Source organism: Astatotilapia calliptera, chromosome 19 (assembly GCF_964374335.1).
Source record: "Astatotilapia calliptera chromosome 19, fAstCal68.1, whole genome shotgun sequence".
In the NCBI taxonomy this organism is placed as follows: Eukaryota; Metazoa; Chordata; class Actinopteri; order Cichliformes; family Cichlidae; genus Astatotilapia; species Astatotilapia calliptera.
In genome coordinates this window covers 17,241,482-17,258,910 of record NC_137440.1, presented here as the reverse complement: position 1 = coordinate 17,258,910, position 17,429 = coordinate 17,241,482, and the positions used below count along the sequence as shown (strand labels likewise).

General features: G+C 42.9%; 1 long non-coding RNA gene across 1 annotated transcript; it reads left to right on the top strand.

The window, feature by feature from the left end:
* The first annotated feature begins 15,847 nt into the window (after positions 1 to 15,847).
* Positions 15,848 to 17,098, top strand: LOC145422481 (uncharacterized). Its single transcript, XR_013903768.1, has 2 exons — positions 15,848 to 16,748; positions 17,052 to 17,098. It is a non-coding gene; the product is annotated as an uncharacterized LOC145422481 (long non-coding RNA).
* Positions 17,099 to 17,429: the final 331 nt, after the last annotated feature.

Below are 17,429 nucleotides of genomic sequence, written 5' to 3'. Positions count from 1 at the left end.
CCAACGCAAACACGCAGATATCGATCTCTTTTCAAGATCTGAATATGGTCACATAAGGCGATGACATTCAGATGATGATTTCTGCATCAGCATGAAAGGTGGAAGAGACAAAAAAAAAAAAAAAAACCCACACAGTCTGAACACATCAAAGTCAGCAGACCTTTAAGCTAATTAATTTGTCCTTTCTAGAAGGATTAATGCTTGGGTGGTTTCCTGCTTGTATTATTTTTAACATCTGTTCTTTGAAACAGCATATCTGTGGTTTGCTTTAGTAGCACACCAGTCAAAACCCCACTGTGTCCCAGACATTGTAATTGGATGTTTAAACTGTAAAAATGAAAGAAAAAAAAAAACTTAGATAATTAAAAGTCCAAAATAACCCTGATTTTTATGCAGCTGTAAAGGTGTGCACAGTGATACAGTTTTCTGTAGATCAGCATTGCAAGTGAAGGCTATCACTGAGCAGCTGAGCTTTGTTCACACTCTCAGAAATGTATTTTAAATTCTTTTGATGATCCTAAAAGTTACCAGATATTCAGAATATGTCAGACTAAATCACAGGAATATGGGTATAACATGATGAATAAGACACCTTGTTCATCTCTGCATTTGATGGTAAGAATTCATCGATCAAAAATATGGTGCCTGACTATTTGACTGTATATGCAGGCTCTTACTTCACTACACACCATCAAGCAGGAGATACAGTGACTGTCTCCAGTAATACTAATAATATACATAACAGATTGCCATTTAATTGCAGTGATATTAAATGTTTCAAAGTACAATATCATGGGCAACAAAGGGCAAACCCTGAACCTTTAACTTCCACAGTAAGGTACTGTTGTTCTTGAGTTTCCATATTTTCTGTATGAAAATCCCTCAGTTAAGTTTGTCTCACTGCAGCTCTGAGCTAGTGGGACTAGTCCTGCTAACCGCAGGACTAGTCCCACTAGCCCTGTGATACTACTGGCTCAAGGAGTAGTGTCACTTTGTTAGGTACACCTGTCCAGTTGCTCAGATGCCCCACCCACTTGCTGTTTAAGACACACTTAAAGGTGTCAAATATGTCAGTGGAAAGAGCATAAAGGCACTTTTTCAGATATATTTTAAATTCAGAGCCCTTTAAAGTCAGGATAATTAAGAGGGTTAATATTGTAGCATGTGCTTTGGGCTTTGTGTGTGCTTATCTTTATAGATGCATCCTATTTCTCATGTCAGCTCTCAAAAGCTTTTTAATTAGCTTGATTACAAAGACTGTTATTGTGTCTCACTCTGAACAACAACAGTTCCTCGTGATACATGAGAAGTTCAAGCTGATGTTTGATGTTTCGAACTTCAAGTGCAGGGAAGTGGGAGGAAAAGAAAACATGATACTGTCTTCTTCAAAAACAATCAGGGTAAACGTGGAGACTGTTAACCCTCCAGCTGTCTTCTGTAAATCCCTAAATATGTTATGGTCCTGGGTATTTCACCCAGACTTCTAAATTTAATACTTTGCTTATATTGGCCTCTTTTTCTTCCGTGTGCCTGTTGTTTAAGATTTGGAGTCTTAGCTATTTGTTCCAGTTTTGGTTATAGAATTTGAGTTTTGTTATTTTGCATGTGCTTTGTGTGTTAATTCCAGGTTGTTGTACAGTCCACAATATAAACAAAATGTATTAAGTTACACAGGAGGGGTACATCCGGTCTAAAAGGTAAGTGGTGTTGTAAATCTGACCTATTAGTTCTATGATTTGATTTTAAGCCTTGAAAGATGGAATTACCTATTGGAGTCAATATCAACAATATATCATGCATTTTACTTTCAAAACACAATTCACAAAGAGGAATTTACTCTTTACATACTACTTTAAGTGTTGATTCAGCACTATGGTATAGAACCCGCTTTTATTAAAACAGGGCACATTATGGAAGACTGACAGCTTCAGTGCCAAAGTGAAGTGTTAAGTTGCAGACAGCGCTAGCAGTGGCTTTATCCCACACTAATTCTTTGAAAAACTGCAGCAAAAAAGAAAAAAAAAAAGAAAAACATCAAAACTAGAAGATGATGAATAGATTGAACAAGAATCTCATGGGTACCAGCTCATATCTCCTGTGCAGAAAAGGGGCTAAGAATTACAGTTTTCCTTCTGCACACTTTTATAATCACATTTCTGATGTGAAGTGAGACGGGCAGCCAAACCCTACAAACAGTTAAGGTATTCCACTGCAGGGAAGTTTACTCTGGCTTCAGTCCTGACTGGCAAAGAGGGGGAGAGTTGGAGAAATTGGAAAATAAGAACCTGGAGTGAGAGAAGCAGACAGACAGTGTGATAAATGAGGGATACTAAAACTGTGAATTACTCTAAAACTGGAAGAGGAGAGAACACAAAGGATTTAAGGTCTGGTAACAGCAGAGAGAAATAATCTAATATGTGGTTCTAACTACCTTCATGGCAGGAGCAGCATTAGAGTAACGGTTTGTTGTGATGGCTAAAGGAATCAATTAACCGTATAACTTACACCAAAACTGCTAACATGCCAAAACACATACTGCACAATGCCAAAAAAAGTTTTTCACTCTACTTCATCACTTTTCAGCAGGTGGCAAGTCAACACTAAGAAAAATGGCTAATATATGAATGTTATATTACTGAGACATCAGGGGCATCACTGTTTTAGCCCCAAATCTTTGTTTTCTGGAGCCAGATGTGAACTGATCTAGGCAATGTTCACACTGCAGGTCTTAATGCACAATTCCGATTTTTTGATCAAATCCAATTTTTTTGTCTGCTTGTTCACACTACAAATAAAATGTGACTGCAAACGCGCTCTAGTGTGAACCCTCAAAGCGGCCCGCATGCGCAAAAGAAGACGTCAACACAACGCGCTCTGTTTAGACCCAGAGCAAACAGTATTGGGTCAGAAAAGTCGGATTTGATGCGCTTTCGCCTGCAGTATGAACATAGCCTTAGAGCAGAAGGTAGAGTGCTACATTATCAGATTACCGGCAAGCTTTGTTAACATTCATTTTACTATAGTGACCCAAACTGTTCTTCCACCAAGCTGTAAAATTGTTCCTTTTTAACACTAGATATTTTAACATGGGAATTTCAAAGCAGGTATTTGTCAACAGATGATGACAGTGTTCGTAGCTATCCACATTTCTAATATTGTTCATTAAAACAATAGAAAGACACTTAAATGTGTAATAACTTGTGGAGGGGAATTACCCAAACCCTAGAAAGAGATGCAGTGATGTGTCATCAGAAGTGGAAATATTTGAGAAATTGGTGAAAGCAGTTAAAAGGAAGAAGTGACGCAACGGGTGGCGATGTTTCTGTTGCTGCAATTGTGTCCCTATTTAGCTTGCTTTTTAGCGATATGAAACACTGGGAAATCTACTCTAACTTTCCAATGGAGGTAATATTAATAACATTTTCTGTTCTGTTCATAACGTTTATATAAAAACACACTCTGATTTCAGATGATTGTCCTGTAGGGTATTATTGCATAAATATTGCTATTGTCAACAAAAACAAAGTAACAACATTGATCTATTTAAAGTCATGAGTTGATGAACCAGCCATACTATTCCTTTGACTGATCTTTTCTTTTGTCTGATGTAGATGTGTACTGTACCACCTGTTCACATGGTTTTATATTATGTTTCTGTATTGCAGGCAAAGAAAAGCACAGCTCCAGCACAGCAAGTTCCTGACAGTGGGAATCCACAAGACTGTACTTCACACCATCACCCCCCACCAGTGACCCCAACAGTCATCACGCACTCACAGTCACTACAAAGCATCCAAATATGATCTGTTTCCCCCACCAAATCCCTCAAAAGAAAATGTCATCCCACTCCCACTGAGAATGCCATCTTTCTCCACCCAAGAAAAAAAAAAATATCAGGGAAAACTGGACAGAGGAACAGCAGTTTGGAATTAAGGTTGCAGAAATCCTGACAAAGTTAGCGCCCTGGGAGTGAAATTAGGTTCAGTTTGAGGTTTATGAGTCCCTTTACCACAGAAAAAAAAGGATGGGGAAGAACTTCAGCCATGAAGTTTGATAGTTGTAAAAATAACCCAACAAAAATGCCCTGTAAATTGTGGGCTGTAGTAATGGATGTGGGGGATGACAAAATGCTTCCCGTCATTAGTACTGAGACACAGTGAGTAGTTCCAGATTCTCGAGAACTCCCATGAAATTTCCATCCACTGTGTTTCAGATGGCAAGAAAACAAATTGCAACATATTCCAGATGGCTCAGCATACCTCTGGGATGATTCTAGACAAGGTGCAGCGAGGCAGTCTACAACTTACTGCCACACTCACCTGAGAACATCCTAAAGCTAGGTAGCATAAAGTCACCAACAGCCTTTCTGCTATGATTCAAGATCAGTGTTGTATTCACTAATTGCTGGCTCAAAAGTCAAATTTTGCAGAGGATATCTTGACATATTGGTGTTGCTTCTCCTCATCCATTGTGTGCATTTCCCACACTACTGAACTCCCCGTCTTTAGTCCTGTTCGCACTGAGTGGCCTCACACAGCATTTTCTTGCTTTCCTCACTTTTCTCTTTTTTGTGTTTGGTACAAACACAAGTCAACAGAAAAAGAAGCATCTTTTTTCATCCTCGAGCATAGATGCTGGCATTTTTAATAGAGGTAGAGAATGTGTCCACTATTTGTAGATCTCAATTGTACATACGTGAAAGCAAGCCCTCTGTACAGACTTTAAACCAACTTTTAACAAATATCATGGGATAACGTAATGATCTGTTTCCTGTTCTTCTCTTGTTTTTATTCATTCTGTGGGAGAAAACAGAAATTATACAAATACAATGCAGAGGATTATTCAATACACATCTTCCAAATTAAAAAAAAAACAGAAATAGAAATAAATAAATATATTAACAAATTCCCCATATACAAATGCAAGTACAACTGTGTTATCGTTTTTCAGTGCCAGAGGTAGTTCGTAGCCTTCTGTACCTGGTGAACTGTCTGTCAAACGTTTGAAAACATGTTCATCAAATTCAGCATCCATGCCTCAAAAAGCAAAAAAACCAAACCAAAAAACATTTTGTACATTCATCTTCTGCTTATCCAGATCCAGATTGCCCCAACTGGTGAAGCATCCTAATTTGGCACCTATCTGCAAACGAGGAACAGCTGTACTTTGAGCTCCTCCCACATTCATAAGCTCCTTATCCGATCCCTAAAGGAGAGCTTGGTCATCATTTGGAAAAATCCCTTTTTTGCCACTTCTATTTTCAGTCTTATTCTTTTGGTCAATATCTACATTTCTTTCTGGGTCAGCTCTCTTTAGCCTGGTACAGAATCCACAATACTAGAAATGCTACACCAATTCTTCCTTCAATCTCCCTCTTTCCACAACTTTTCCATTTGGGGCAGCGACTCATTCACAACAAGAGTGGGCATTCCAGCCTTTTCAGCTAACAACCATGGCCTCTGATTTGGAGGAGCTTATTCTCTTCTCAGGTCCCTCACACTCTGTTGCGTAGCTCACTGTCCCAGATCATCCACAAAAAGCAGAGACAAGACCAGAGTCCGACTCTCTCCCTTGGCTGTACCAAATTCTATGCATAGAAATTGTGAACAGGATGGAAAAAATGACAGTAGATCTGAACTACAAGAGGGACCTGTTTGTATCACGATGGAAGAAATGGATGGACTATATTAAAAAACGCAGGCTAGTTTTTGATTTTGACGGTGTTAACTACTAGAAGACTAGAGGAAATATTAGTTATATTAATGGAAACAAAAACACACTCCCTACATGCCTTTTGTATTTTTTGCTTTGCTTCTTTTTCTATTTTCTTTCTTTTTTTTCTTCTTTCATTCCTTTTGTATGGATATTTTAGTTGTTTAAATACAGAAAAAAGAAAAATACATGTAGTGACAAATTGTTGAAGTTGATGGTATTGTACAGTGATTCCTAAATGTCAATTTAAAAAAAAAAGTGAACAGAATTAGCAACAAAGGGCAGCCACGGCAGAGTCCAACAATCACTGGAAACAAGCCTGACTAGTTGTACAGGGACCAAAAAGCCTGTAACAAAGTGTCCAATACCCGACAATCCCAGAGCACCCTTCCCACACACCACTAGTAGTTGTTAAACTTGCTATTAAAATGTTCTCAGTTTTATTCAGTTGCAAATATTAACAATGACATTTTTAGTGTATAATCATTGTTTTTATTTTTTATGTATGCAGCGAGTTCACTCTCGTAGAATTGCAGTTGGGACTTTTTGCTTGACTCTTAGGCTGTATCCCAATTCAGGGTCTGCAGCCTTAAAGTACGCAGCCTCAACGATCCTCAAGGGCCGCGTACTTAAAGACCGCTAAGGCCGGAAGTGCGAGGCTTGTGAAATGGGACGGTCTAGCCTCCGTTGCGCTGCCCAGGTTGCCTAGCAACCATGATACTAACAGCTGGAAACATGTCATACAGCTTTGTTTGACAGAAATGAAGGAGAACATATTTTGTTCATTTGTTTGTTTCTTTCTACATGAGCTTTGATCATTCTCTGTAGGATTAAGCTCAGCTATTGAACGGCGAATATTTTAAAGTAAAGGCTTTAAAACCAAGTTAGTACAAACGTCACTAATGTCACATAACTTTGCCGACATGTGGCCAACAGTAATGTTTTAATGATCTTCGTTATTAAACATTTGCACATAAATAAGTAACATAATATTCAGTACTTACTTTTCACAGTTTACTCTTCGGCCGCCCCGCTTCTGTCGTCTGCGGCAGAATTCTCCACACCGACTGCCGCGCTATGAATTGTGGGATATATGGGACCACGAAGTCTACACTACCACAGCCTTAAAATTCAGGGAAATGAAGAACACATTTCAGGGCCGCATTTCGAGCAGCCTTTGAATTGGGACAGCCTTCAGCGCGCCGCTGTGACGTAATCGGCCTTGAAATGTGTCCTTTAAGGGCTGCAGACCCTGAATTGGGATACAGCCTTAGTTCACATGCCACAGCTAGCGAACTAAGCATTAACATGCTAACCATATTCAGCCAATAGCTTTCTTTTTTGTGAGTTAGCAAAACCAGTAAGTCTTCCAGCTAAACAATCCTAACAGTCATTTGCACCTACACTCCATTTCCATCTCTCTTGCTGTTTAAGTCACGGTTAGGTTTAAAATATTTTTTTACAGTGTTACACAAAATATCATCAAGTTGGCTCTATATAAAGGTGACAACAGAATTTACATGTTTTTCAGACTTATACTCGGACTTTGAATTTCTGTGTTCAATCGGACTTACAAATTTCAGGAAATACAAGACGTAGAAGTTGTGTTGCCATTTATTTTTAGCTTTTTTTTTTTTGCAGGGTCATTAGGGAATAACCAGGCTGCTTCGTCATCACTTACCAGTCTTTGTGTCTGACAGTCACCTAGCTATTTAGTGGATAAGTGTGAGGGTTATCAGCTGTTGCATAATTCTCTCTTTAACCATTATTTTAATTGGGAAGGTGATACTTTGCTGAAGAAATGGTTTCAAATGGATCTCAGGATGTTTCAAATCACTTCCCTGTTCGATTTGTAACACATATGAGGCATGGGAGTCTGTGTGATTAATACATGCTGTCATATTAATGTTCGATTACACCTCGCATAGAAAAACCAGGGTGGCTGTGTGCTGAGTGAATTGCTGGGACAAATCATGAAGGTTATAGTAGAGCCAAAATAACTGAGAAGACCAGTCTGTTTAGTTATGCTGTGATTTTCAGTGCACGGCACTCATGGGAGAGATGACTTTCTACTGTGTATGAAACACATTGCCAAGCCTGGCAACAGACAATGCACTGCAGAAATGTGATATGTTTAATAATGGAACCAAATCAAGGCTAGACTATTTTTAATCTTTCAGCTGTGAAAACACTACAGGGGTGTCGCAACAGGAATCCCTGTCAACTCCAAAGTCAACTGTTTTGTTACAAAGTGACAATACTAATGCAGGCTAAAGAGCCTCCTGCTGTGACACAGTTAAACAATTTTGGGAAGCATATTAAGGTTTAAGAAAAAAAATATATATGTGTATACATGCAGTCAGTTTTGCCCAAGTGATAAAAGTGAGATTATATAACTGTGCATCTCTTTGAGGAACAAAGTTTCTTTTGTAGAGCTGTGAGATGATGAGCCTTCAGATCTGCTTCACTTGACTTTAGGAAATTATCTCTATAGGTTTTCCTCTCCACCCTTGAATGCCTCCCATATTCAATTCACATATCTATTTGGGCATGTAATGAAATAAAGTTATTACAGCTATCAAATAAGTTCAGCTGATGTAATGAGAGCATGCATTATCTCAATTTATGTTGTTATTCACCAAATTGAATTAATCCTGACAAAAAAAGGGAGAGGAGCACAGCACTGTATTTACATACAAATGAGTCACATTGAGGCTCTATCTTAGATGTGCACAGGTGAAATGTGCTTCAGTGACGTCTCTGTAATCTGATCTTGCGAGGTCCTTAACAGGGCCGACACATAATTTATTTTATCTTCAAGATGAATAAAGTAATTCTGAGCATAATTGGAAGCTTTGTCAGTGAAAGCAGTGCAATCTGTCACCTGGACACAAAGCCTTAGGCTTACAAATGTTTATATAAGGATTGGAAGCTGGGGTCATATATGGAGGTTTTCCATTTTGAATGCTAAAATCAATACAAGTTGCACACAGTAGCTTGTTAAGTTAATGCAAATTGAATCACAGTTTGAAGAGCACCAAGGAACTCAGGAAGTATGGGATATATATTCCTATTATCTACTTTAGGTTTTTATTTTTTATCTTTAAAGTAAGTTTTTACCATAGAGCAAATGGTGCAAAAAGTTATGAGGAGTGAGAATCCATGATTGCAGATGCAGAGGCCGAAGGAAGTTTAACTAAATGCAAGCCCTTTATTGAACTGATAAACTCAACATAATGCACACTATGCAAACGACTATCACAATAAAACAGGAAACATAACTAATACAAAGACCAGGACTGAGATGCACAGGCTTGACAAAGACAAAAAGGTAAACAAACGTGGAGGCATGACTAATTGGCACAGAGAGACACCAGACAGACACCTAAACAAGAAACAAGAGTAACAAAACATAACGTAGAAGTGAACAAGCGATGACTAGGCAGGAGAATGTAGGAAGACAAAAGGACAAAAAACGAACAAGACATGAAAGCACAGGAGTCCTGACTCAGTTGATGACTGTAAGTAGAGTCATGTCTATCTTTTATATTTTCAAAGTGTGAACTTAAAACTAAAAATCTGTCACGGCGGGGTGCGCCGATGTGTGTGGAAACAGGACCCAAAAGCAGATGAGGACAAGGAGTAGTAAGGTCTTAACAGAAAGGTGAGGCTTTATTAAAATGACGGCAGGGTTAAACCAGGAAACCAAAACGAACTGGCAAAACACTAAGAAACAAAACACTAAAGGTACTAAGACCAAAAACTATAACTATGACTGAGGTGGAAATAAACAGGCTAAGACTATGACTAACGTGGAAATACAGACGAAGACTAGAACTATGACTGAGGTGAGGTAAACAGGCTACCCGACAATGACATGCAGAAAACAGAGGGCTTAAATACATACATGAGGTGATCAGGGGAAGTGGAGACACATGGGGGAACAAAACCAAAAACAAAGCACCAGAAGCACACAGGCCAAAAGCAACAAGGGCACAAAAGTCCGAGACCCAGCTTCAGGAGGGGCCGACCCGGAGGTCGAGAGCATAGCAGGTCAGAGGTCAAAAGTTCAGGGGGCCGGCCCCGACGGCAACGATGTCCAGCTGACGGCCCGGAAAGCGGCCGGCGATCCCGAGGGGCAAAATGAGGCTTGGGCGACAGCAACACAGCCGCAGAACCAGGCGAGGCCGACATAGAAACAGAGGCCGAAGCCGGACCAGGCGAGGCAGCAGCAGAGGCCGGACCAGGCGAAGCAGAAGCAGATGCAGAGGCCGGACCAGGCGTAGCAGATGCAGATGCAGAGGCCGGACCAGGCGTAGCAGATGCAGATGCAGAGGCTGGACCAGGCGACGGCGAAGCAGGCGCTGAGGCTGGGCCAGGCGACGCAGGAGCAGAAGCCGAAGCCGGGCCAGGCAAAGCAGGAGCAGAAGCCGAAGCCGGGCCAGGCAAAGCAGGAGCAGAAGCCGAAGCCGGGCCAGGCAAAGCAGGAGCAGGTGCTGAGGCTGGACCAGGCGTAGCAGAAGCAGAAGGTGGCTGGATGGGCGGCTCGGGCCCCCAGCAGACGTGGCATGGTGCTGGACGGGCTCCTCGGGCCCTCCAGCAGACGTGGCATGGTGCTGGACGGGCTCCTCGGGCCCTCCAGCAGACGTGGCAGGTTGCTGGACGGGCTCCTCGGGCCCTCCAGCTGACGAGGCGTGAGGCTGGATGGGCAGCTCAGGCCCCCCAGTAGGCGTGGCATGGTGCTGGACGGGCTCCTCGGGCCCTCCAGCTGACAAGGCGTGAGGCTGGACGGGCGGCTCAGGCCCCCCAGCAGACGTGGCATGGTGCTGGACGGGCTCCCTGGGCCCTCCAGTTGATATGGCCCGAGGCTGGACGGGCTCCTCGGGCCCTCCAGCTGGAAGAGACGGCTGAAGCAGAAGGCAGTCTGAGGCAGAGAGAAAGCTCACGCCATTCCTAGCAGGCCGAGAAGCAACCTGTACAGCAGACGTGGCATGAGGCTGAACGGGCTCCTCGGGCCCTCCAGCAGGAAGAGACGGCTGAAGCAGAAGGCAGTCTGAGGCGGAGAGAAAGCTCACGCCATTCCTAGCAGGCCGAGAAGCAACCTGTACAGCAGACGTGGCATGAGGCCGGACGGGCTCCTCGGGCCCTCCAGCTGCCGTGGCTTGAGGCTGAACGGGCCCCTCGGACCCTCCAGCGGAGGCAGGAGGCTGAACGGGCCCCTCGGACCCTCCAGCTGCCGTGGCTTGAGGCCGGACGGGCTCCTCGGGCCCACCAGCTGACGAGACATAAGGCTGGACGGGCAGCTCGGGCCCTCCAGCGGAGACAGGAGGCTGAACAGGCCCCTCGGACCCTCCAGCTGACGAGGCAGGAGGCTGGACGGGCTCCTCGGGCCTTCCAGCTGTTGAGGCATGACCAGCAGGGGTAGAGACCACCGGCTGGACAGAAGGCTGAGCAGGTGATGGAGCAAATGACTGAGCTGCACAGTGGGTTAAGGGCTGGGCTAACGGAAGCACAGGAATGTCAGCTACTGGCCGGGCTGCTAACAGGGCTGACGACCGAACTACCGACTGAAAGGCATGCAGTGGCGATGGCGATGTGGATTGCAGGCCGAATTCTCCTGAGCCCTCAGTAGAGACAGGGACGGGTGCAGGAGCATGCCGGACACTAGCCACTCCCACCCGAGGAGTAGGTACGGGTGCGGAGACAGGCTGTATCCTGGTTGCCCTCACCCTAGGGACCAGAACAGGTACCGGCAACGGCTGGGCAACTGCCCTTCCCACCCGAGGAGCAAGTACGGGTGCAGAAAGGGTCAGAGCCTCAGCCGGCCTGGAAACCAGAGCGGGAGCCAACTGGGCCTCAGTCTCCCCCACCCGAGGAACAGACACGGGTGCAGAGGTACGCTGGGCCCGAGTTGCCCCGGGAGGAGAAACACGAGCAGGAACGGGAGTAGGCTCAGAAAAAACAGTCGCAGAAACGGCAGGCTCAGGGTCAACATATACAGGGTCGACAAAAACGGATCTATCAAAAATGAACCCGCCGTCCACTTCATGTTCAGCAGTCTTAGCATTTGCAGTCCTACAGCAGCTTAGCTGAGCCTGATGGCTAGCATCTCCAGTGCAAACAGTCTCATAATTAGGCTTCTTAGAAGCATAGTTCGTGGCATGATCAACGCACAGAGAAGCGGGATAAGTTTGCAAAGGGATAGGATGGTCCGTGGAAGACTCGGCCGAAATATTCTCAGTCTTAGCAACATCAAAATCATAAACAGTCTCATTATAGCCGGGCTCATGAACTGGTAAGGCAGTGTTAGCTTTAATATTCTCCTGAGAAGAAACATGAGGAGCCAAAATATAGTCACTCACTTTCGTTTGTGGTGCGGAGCGTCGGTGGCGCGCACGCCGCTTTTTCTTGAGAGTGGAAGACGGCGGAGCAATGGGTGGAAGTCCCTGGTAACTCCGGGGACCCCCGAGAGCCAGTCGAGTTCCACGGAAAGAGTGCTCGTGCTCTGGAATGAGCCATGGCTTCCACCGGAGCTCCTCCTCCAATAGAGCGCTGAATATTGACTGACGTTCGTCGTAGTCCAAATCTATGGCGTCCAGTGCTTCCTCGCACTGGACCGTGGCAAGAGTGTGGCAAGACTGTGACGAGGGTGTGGAAACTGATGAGCTGAGAGGTGGCGACGCTGTGGCGAGTCTCAGCGAACCGACACGAACCGTCTCAGGCTCGTAAGGCAGCGGCAGTGATTCCTGTTCGCGGTTTTGATGCTGATGCGGTGGCAAAACTGTGCGAACAAAATCCTGCACATCCTCCGACAATCCCGCCGCATAAGCAGGATATGCAAACAGAATCTGTTTTAGCTTAACTCCGATTGACACCTTCTCATTCTCCTGTCTGCACGTGGAGTAGCAAATCCACTGTCCACGGAGAATGGTCACCTGAGTGCTGAACTCCCAAAAGTCCTCACAGATATCCGCTGGGTCCATACTGGTCGGGTCGTTCTGTCACGGCGGGGTGCGCCGATGTGTGTGGAAACAGGACCCAAAAGCAGATGAGGACAAGGAGTAGTAAGGTCTTAACAGAAAGGTGAGGCTTTATTAAAATGACGGCAGGGTTAAACCAGGAAACCAAAACGAACTGGCAAAACACTAAGAAACAAAACACTAAAGGTACTAAGACCAAAAACTATAACTATGACTGAGGTGGAAATAAACAGGCTAAGACTATGACTAACGTGGAAATACAGACGAAGACTAGAACTATGACTGAGGTGAGGTAAACAGGCTACCCGACAATGACATGCAGAAAACAGAGGGCTTAAATACATACATGAGGTGATCAGGGGAAGTGGAGACACATGGGGGAAACAGCTGACTGACATAAACCTAAATGACAGGACCAGGAGGAGGAAAGCTAAATACAATGAACAAAGAACACATGACACTGTCAGAATAAAACAGGAAATACTAAAACTAGACATGACAACACAACTTAACAGACCTAATACGTGAAGAATAATACAAGAACCCAAAACATAGAAAACCAAGGGAACAATAATAAATAACAGCTTAAACTAAAGCTAGATAGGAAATGACACAAAAACTAATCACATATCAAAATGAGAAATATACAAAAATGAACTCAGAGCGCTGGGTCAGAGACCCAGCCTGTGACAAAATCTGTGACTAGACTAGATTAGATTAGATTAGATTAGATTAGATAGAACTTTATTAATCCCTCGGGTGGGTTCCTCTGGGAAATTCGATTTCCAAAAAAGCACAGCACCGACAGAAGTTACAGAGTTACAGAATATTATATATATATATATATATATATATAATACACACACACACACACACACATATATATATATAAATACAGAGACAATATAAATAAAATATACGAAGGGGATAAATAGAATAAATAGGAATAAAAATAAAAATACAAGTGAATTGCACATTTCAAGTATTGAGTCTATTGCACTGTTGACTATTTACAAAAGTATTGCACAAAAGGTATTGCACAGTGAGGTGAAGAGGCACTACAGCTTAGTTGTTCCCTCCTTTGTCCTCCTGTTTCCCCTCCCTCTCCCCTCCAGAGAGGAGTTAAACAGTTTGATGGCGTGTGGGACAAAGGAGTTTTTAAGTCTGTTAGTTCTTGTCTTTGGGAGAAGCAACCTGTCACTGAACAGACTCTTCTGATTGTTTATGGCCGTGTGCAGAGGATGCCTGGCATTGTCCATAATGTCCATCAGTTTCTTTAATGTCCTTTTCTCTGCCACTGTCACCAGAGTGTCCAGCTTCATGCCGACCACAGAGCTAGCCCTCCTGATCAGTTTCTCCAGCCTGGATGAGTCCTTCTTCGCTGTGCTGCTCCCCCAGCACACCACAGCATAGAAAAGTACTCCAGCAACCACCGACTGGTAAAACATCCTCAGGAGCTTCCTGCAGATGTTAAAAGACCTCAGCCTCCTGAGGAAGTACAGTCGGCTTTGGGCTTTTTTATACAGGTGCTCTGTGTTGCATGACCAGTCCAGTTTATTGTCCACCCACAGCCCGAGGTACTTGTACTTGTTGACCACCTCCACCTCCTCCCCCTCTATCTGACAACAGAGATAAAGAAGCAGATATTTCCCTGACTGGTTTACAATTAAAACAAATCTGAGAAAAGGCACCACAGCAATGATATACTGTATGTATGTAATGCAAGTTAAGTTGCACCTCAGACAAATCCAAAATCAATAGTTTCCCTAAAATATTTATCCAGCTGGAATCATCTGTTTCTGTTTAGGAGTGACATTGCAACCAGGACAAGTATTTAATGCAAAGGAATTGATTTTTACAAATGTAATAAATGCTCATCACACATCTATTTCTCACGCATCTTAATTTTCTTTAGTTTGTTTTTACACTTTTCCCTAAATTAGCTTCTTCAGCATCTGTGTGGGTGTACTGGCTGTGTTTGACTGACATTTCTATCACTGTGCTGTTAGCAGTGTTGGTCAAGTTACTTGAAAAAAGTAATCAGTAACTAATGCGGTCAAATTTCGCATCCATTTTAAAATAATTCTGTATACATTCAAGGCTATTCATTCTCTCTCTCCACCGTACCTCTCTGACTTATTACAGATGAAGCTCCCATCCCGCTGCCTCAGATCTTCATCTTCTCTTTCTCTCTCTGTTCCCTCTGCTCGTCTGATCACAATGGGAGGGAGGGCCTTTAGCTGCTCTGCCCCTCGACTTTGGAATTCCCTACCCCCGGACCTCAGAAATATTAGTTCATTCTCTCTTTTTAAGTCCACCCTCAAAACTCATCTGTTTAAAATTGCCTATTCTTAAATTTCTGTATGTTTTAACTTTTATCTTCTATTTTTACCATTGTGTATATTTCCAGTTTTTATCTGTTGTACAGTGTCCTTGGGTGCTTTGAAAGGCGCTATTTAAATAAAATGTATTATTATTATTATTATTATTGTTACAAGTAACGCGTTACTGTAATCTGATTACTTTTTCTCTGGCTGTTAGTTTTGTAACACCTGCAGGGTTTGACAACTTACACCTTTATCATCTTTATATGAACTGTGTTGACCTCATGTAATTCTCACTACAGCTCCACACAACTTCAACCTGAACCTGAGCAGAGGGTTAATAAGATGGTAAGTGGAGGCACCTCAGTGTGGGTGTGCAGGGCCCTTAGAAGGCTAAATGTTTTAGTCTGAGTCAGGCTTAAAGTAATTATGTGTTATAGTTGTACATGTACGTAAATCATGCCAGGTACTGCAAATCATGCCGGGTCTAAACATAGCCATGATTTCAGTTCTACATTAGTTTGGTTTTAGATATTTATTATTCCTATTTTAAATAATGTTCTGGATTACATGGATCTAAAACTTGTCAACCTCAGTAATGAAGTGCATTGGGGAAAATACCCAGCAAACCGCTGTTTGAACTCTGATCAGAGAGGGAGTGAGCATGAGTTAGTCAGAGAGAGGATTTGCGTTTGTGCATTTGTGATGTGAACTGCGCACATACAGTACGGCTCAGTGTGTGAGTGAGCACGCGCGCGCGCGCGCGCACACACACACACACACACACACACACACACACACACAGGTATGCACACTCACACAGACACAGACAGAAGCGGTGATGCAATGTCTGCGAAACCTTTTCCAGACTTCTTCAAACGAACCCAGTGTAGGTTTTTCTTGCTCTAATGCACCATTCAAGGGTATTTGATTTGCAGTCCCTACAACCACCAATCTCATACCCCCGCCCCCACCTGCAATGACTGACTGGAGCTCTGATGACACTCAATGAAACGTCTGCACTATTGTTCTGTTTCTACTTCCTAACAATGTGCAGCTTGTCAGTACTATTTTCTGTCATTTGTACACTGAATTATAGCTGTTTTATTTATTTTTAATTTTTAATTATTTTTTTTACTAGTAAAAAATAATTTCCTGAAAGTTCTACAGTCTCAGTAATAGTGGGTGGTTTGTTATAATCTTATTTGATGTGTCATTGTCTCTTCTGTGTCCTTTGGTTTTCCTCTGTTCTTTGCTCTTTTCTTTCTTCTTTTGTATTTGCATGTTGTCCATGTCTCCTGTGTCACCTCATCTGGGTCTGTGTTTGTCACCGTGTCCTTCCGTGCCCTTCATTGTAGCTATTTCCCTGTTTTATGTGGAATGTATTTATCTCCTGTATCTTTAGACATGATGTCCATCGTTTTTGTGAGTTTTCCCAGAGGGAGTATTATAAAACATGGATGTAGCTAATGCAGAGTTACCTGTGTTCTGCCAGGTCAGGGCAGCTCCTTTTGTTTGAATGCAAAGACATCTACAGGAAAATTACTGTTTTTATGCCGCCACTGCTGGGTGCAGTAGCTCCACCACCCCACTAGGGGGAGGAAGCGGGTTTGTGTACTCAAGTTTCTCTAGTAAATATAGGAAAAGTTCATGGAGTCTGGCCAAGTTGATACCAGCACACAAAATATTAGCTCTGAAGTTGGCTGTACTGGAGCATGAGAAATATATGCTTGTAAGTACGATTATATTCGGTGTTCATGTTAAGCATGTGATGTAAAATGGGTTGTTGACTCTCATATTTGAAGCCGGCATGTTAGCTGCATTGCCGATGCTAATTGTGTTAGCATGTCAATAGGAAATTCCATTGTGTGTTAGCATCAAGCTAGCGGGATTTGGAGTTAACATGTTTTCATTTATTTTTCTTGGTTATACCAGCTATAGTTCAAGTTGCTAAGTCTTCAGTCTGTACTTTGTAATGTGAGAAATATATTATGTTCCAGATGTATGTTTTAATATGCTTTTCTTATGTTTGTAGTTTTACAGTGCCTTCATTAGGGAGACAAATAAACCCTGCAATGAGAACTGGAAGCCTTTGCCTCTCCTTTTGAAGAACTGTTTATCTATCTGCCAAACTGGGCATCAACGTACAGGGAGGGCAGAACACACATGGAGTTTCCTATTGACATGCTAACACAATTAGCATCGGCAATGCAGCTAACATGCCGGCTTCAAATATGAGAGTCAACAACCCATTTTACATCACATGCTTAACATGAACACAGAATATAATCGTACTTACAAGCATATATTTCTCATGCTCCAGTACAGCCAACTTCAGAGCTAATATTTTGTGTGCTGGTATCAACTTGGCCAGACTCCATGAACTTTTCCTATATTTACTAGAGAAACTTGA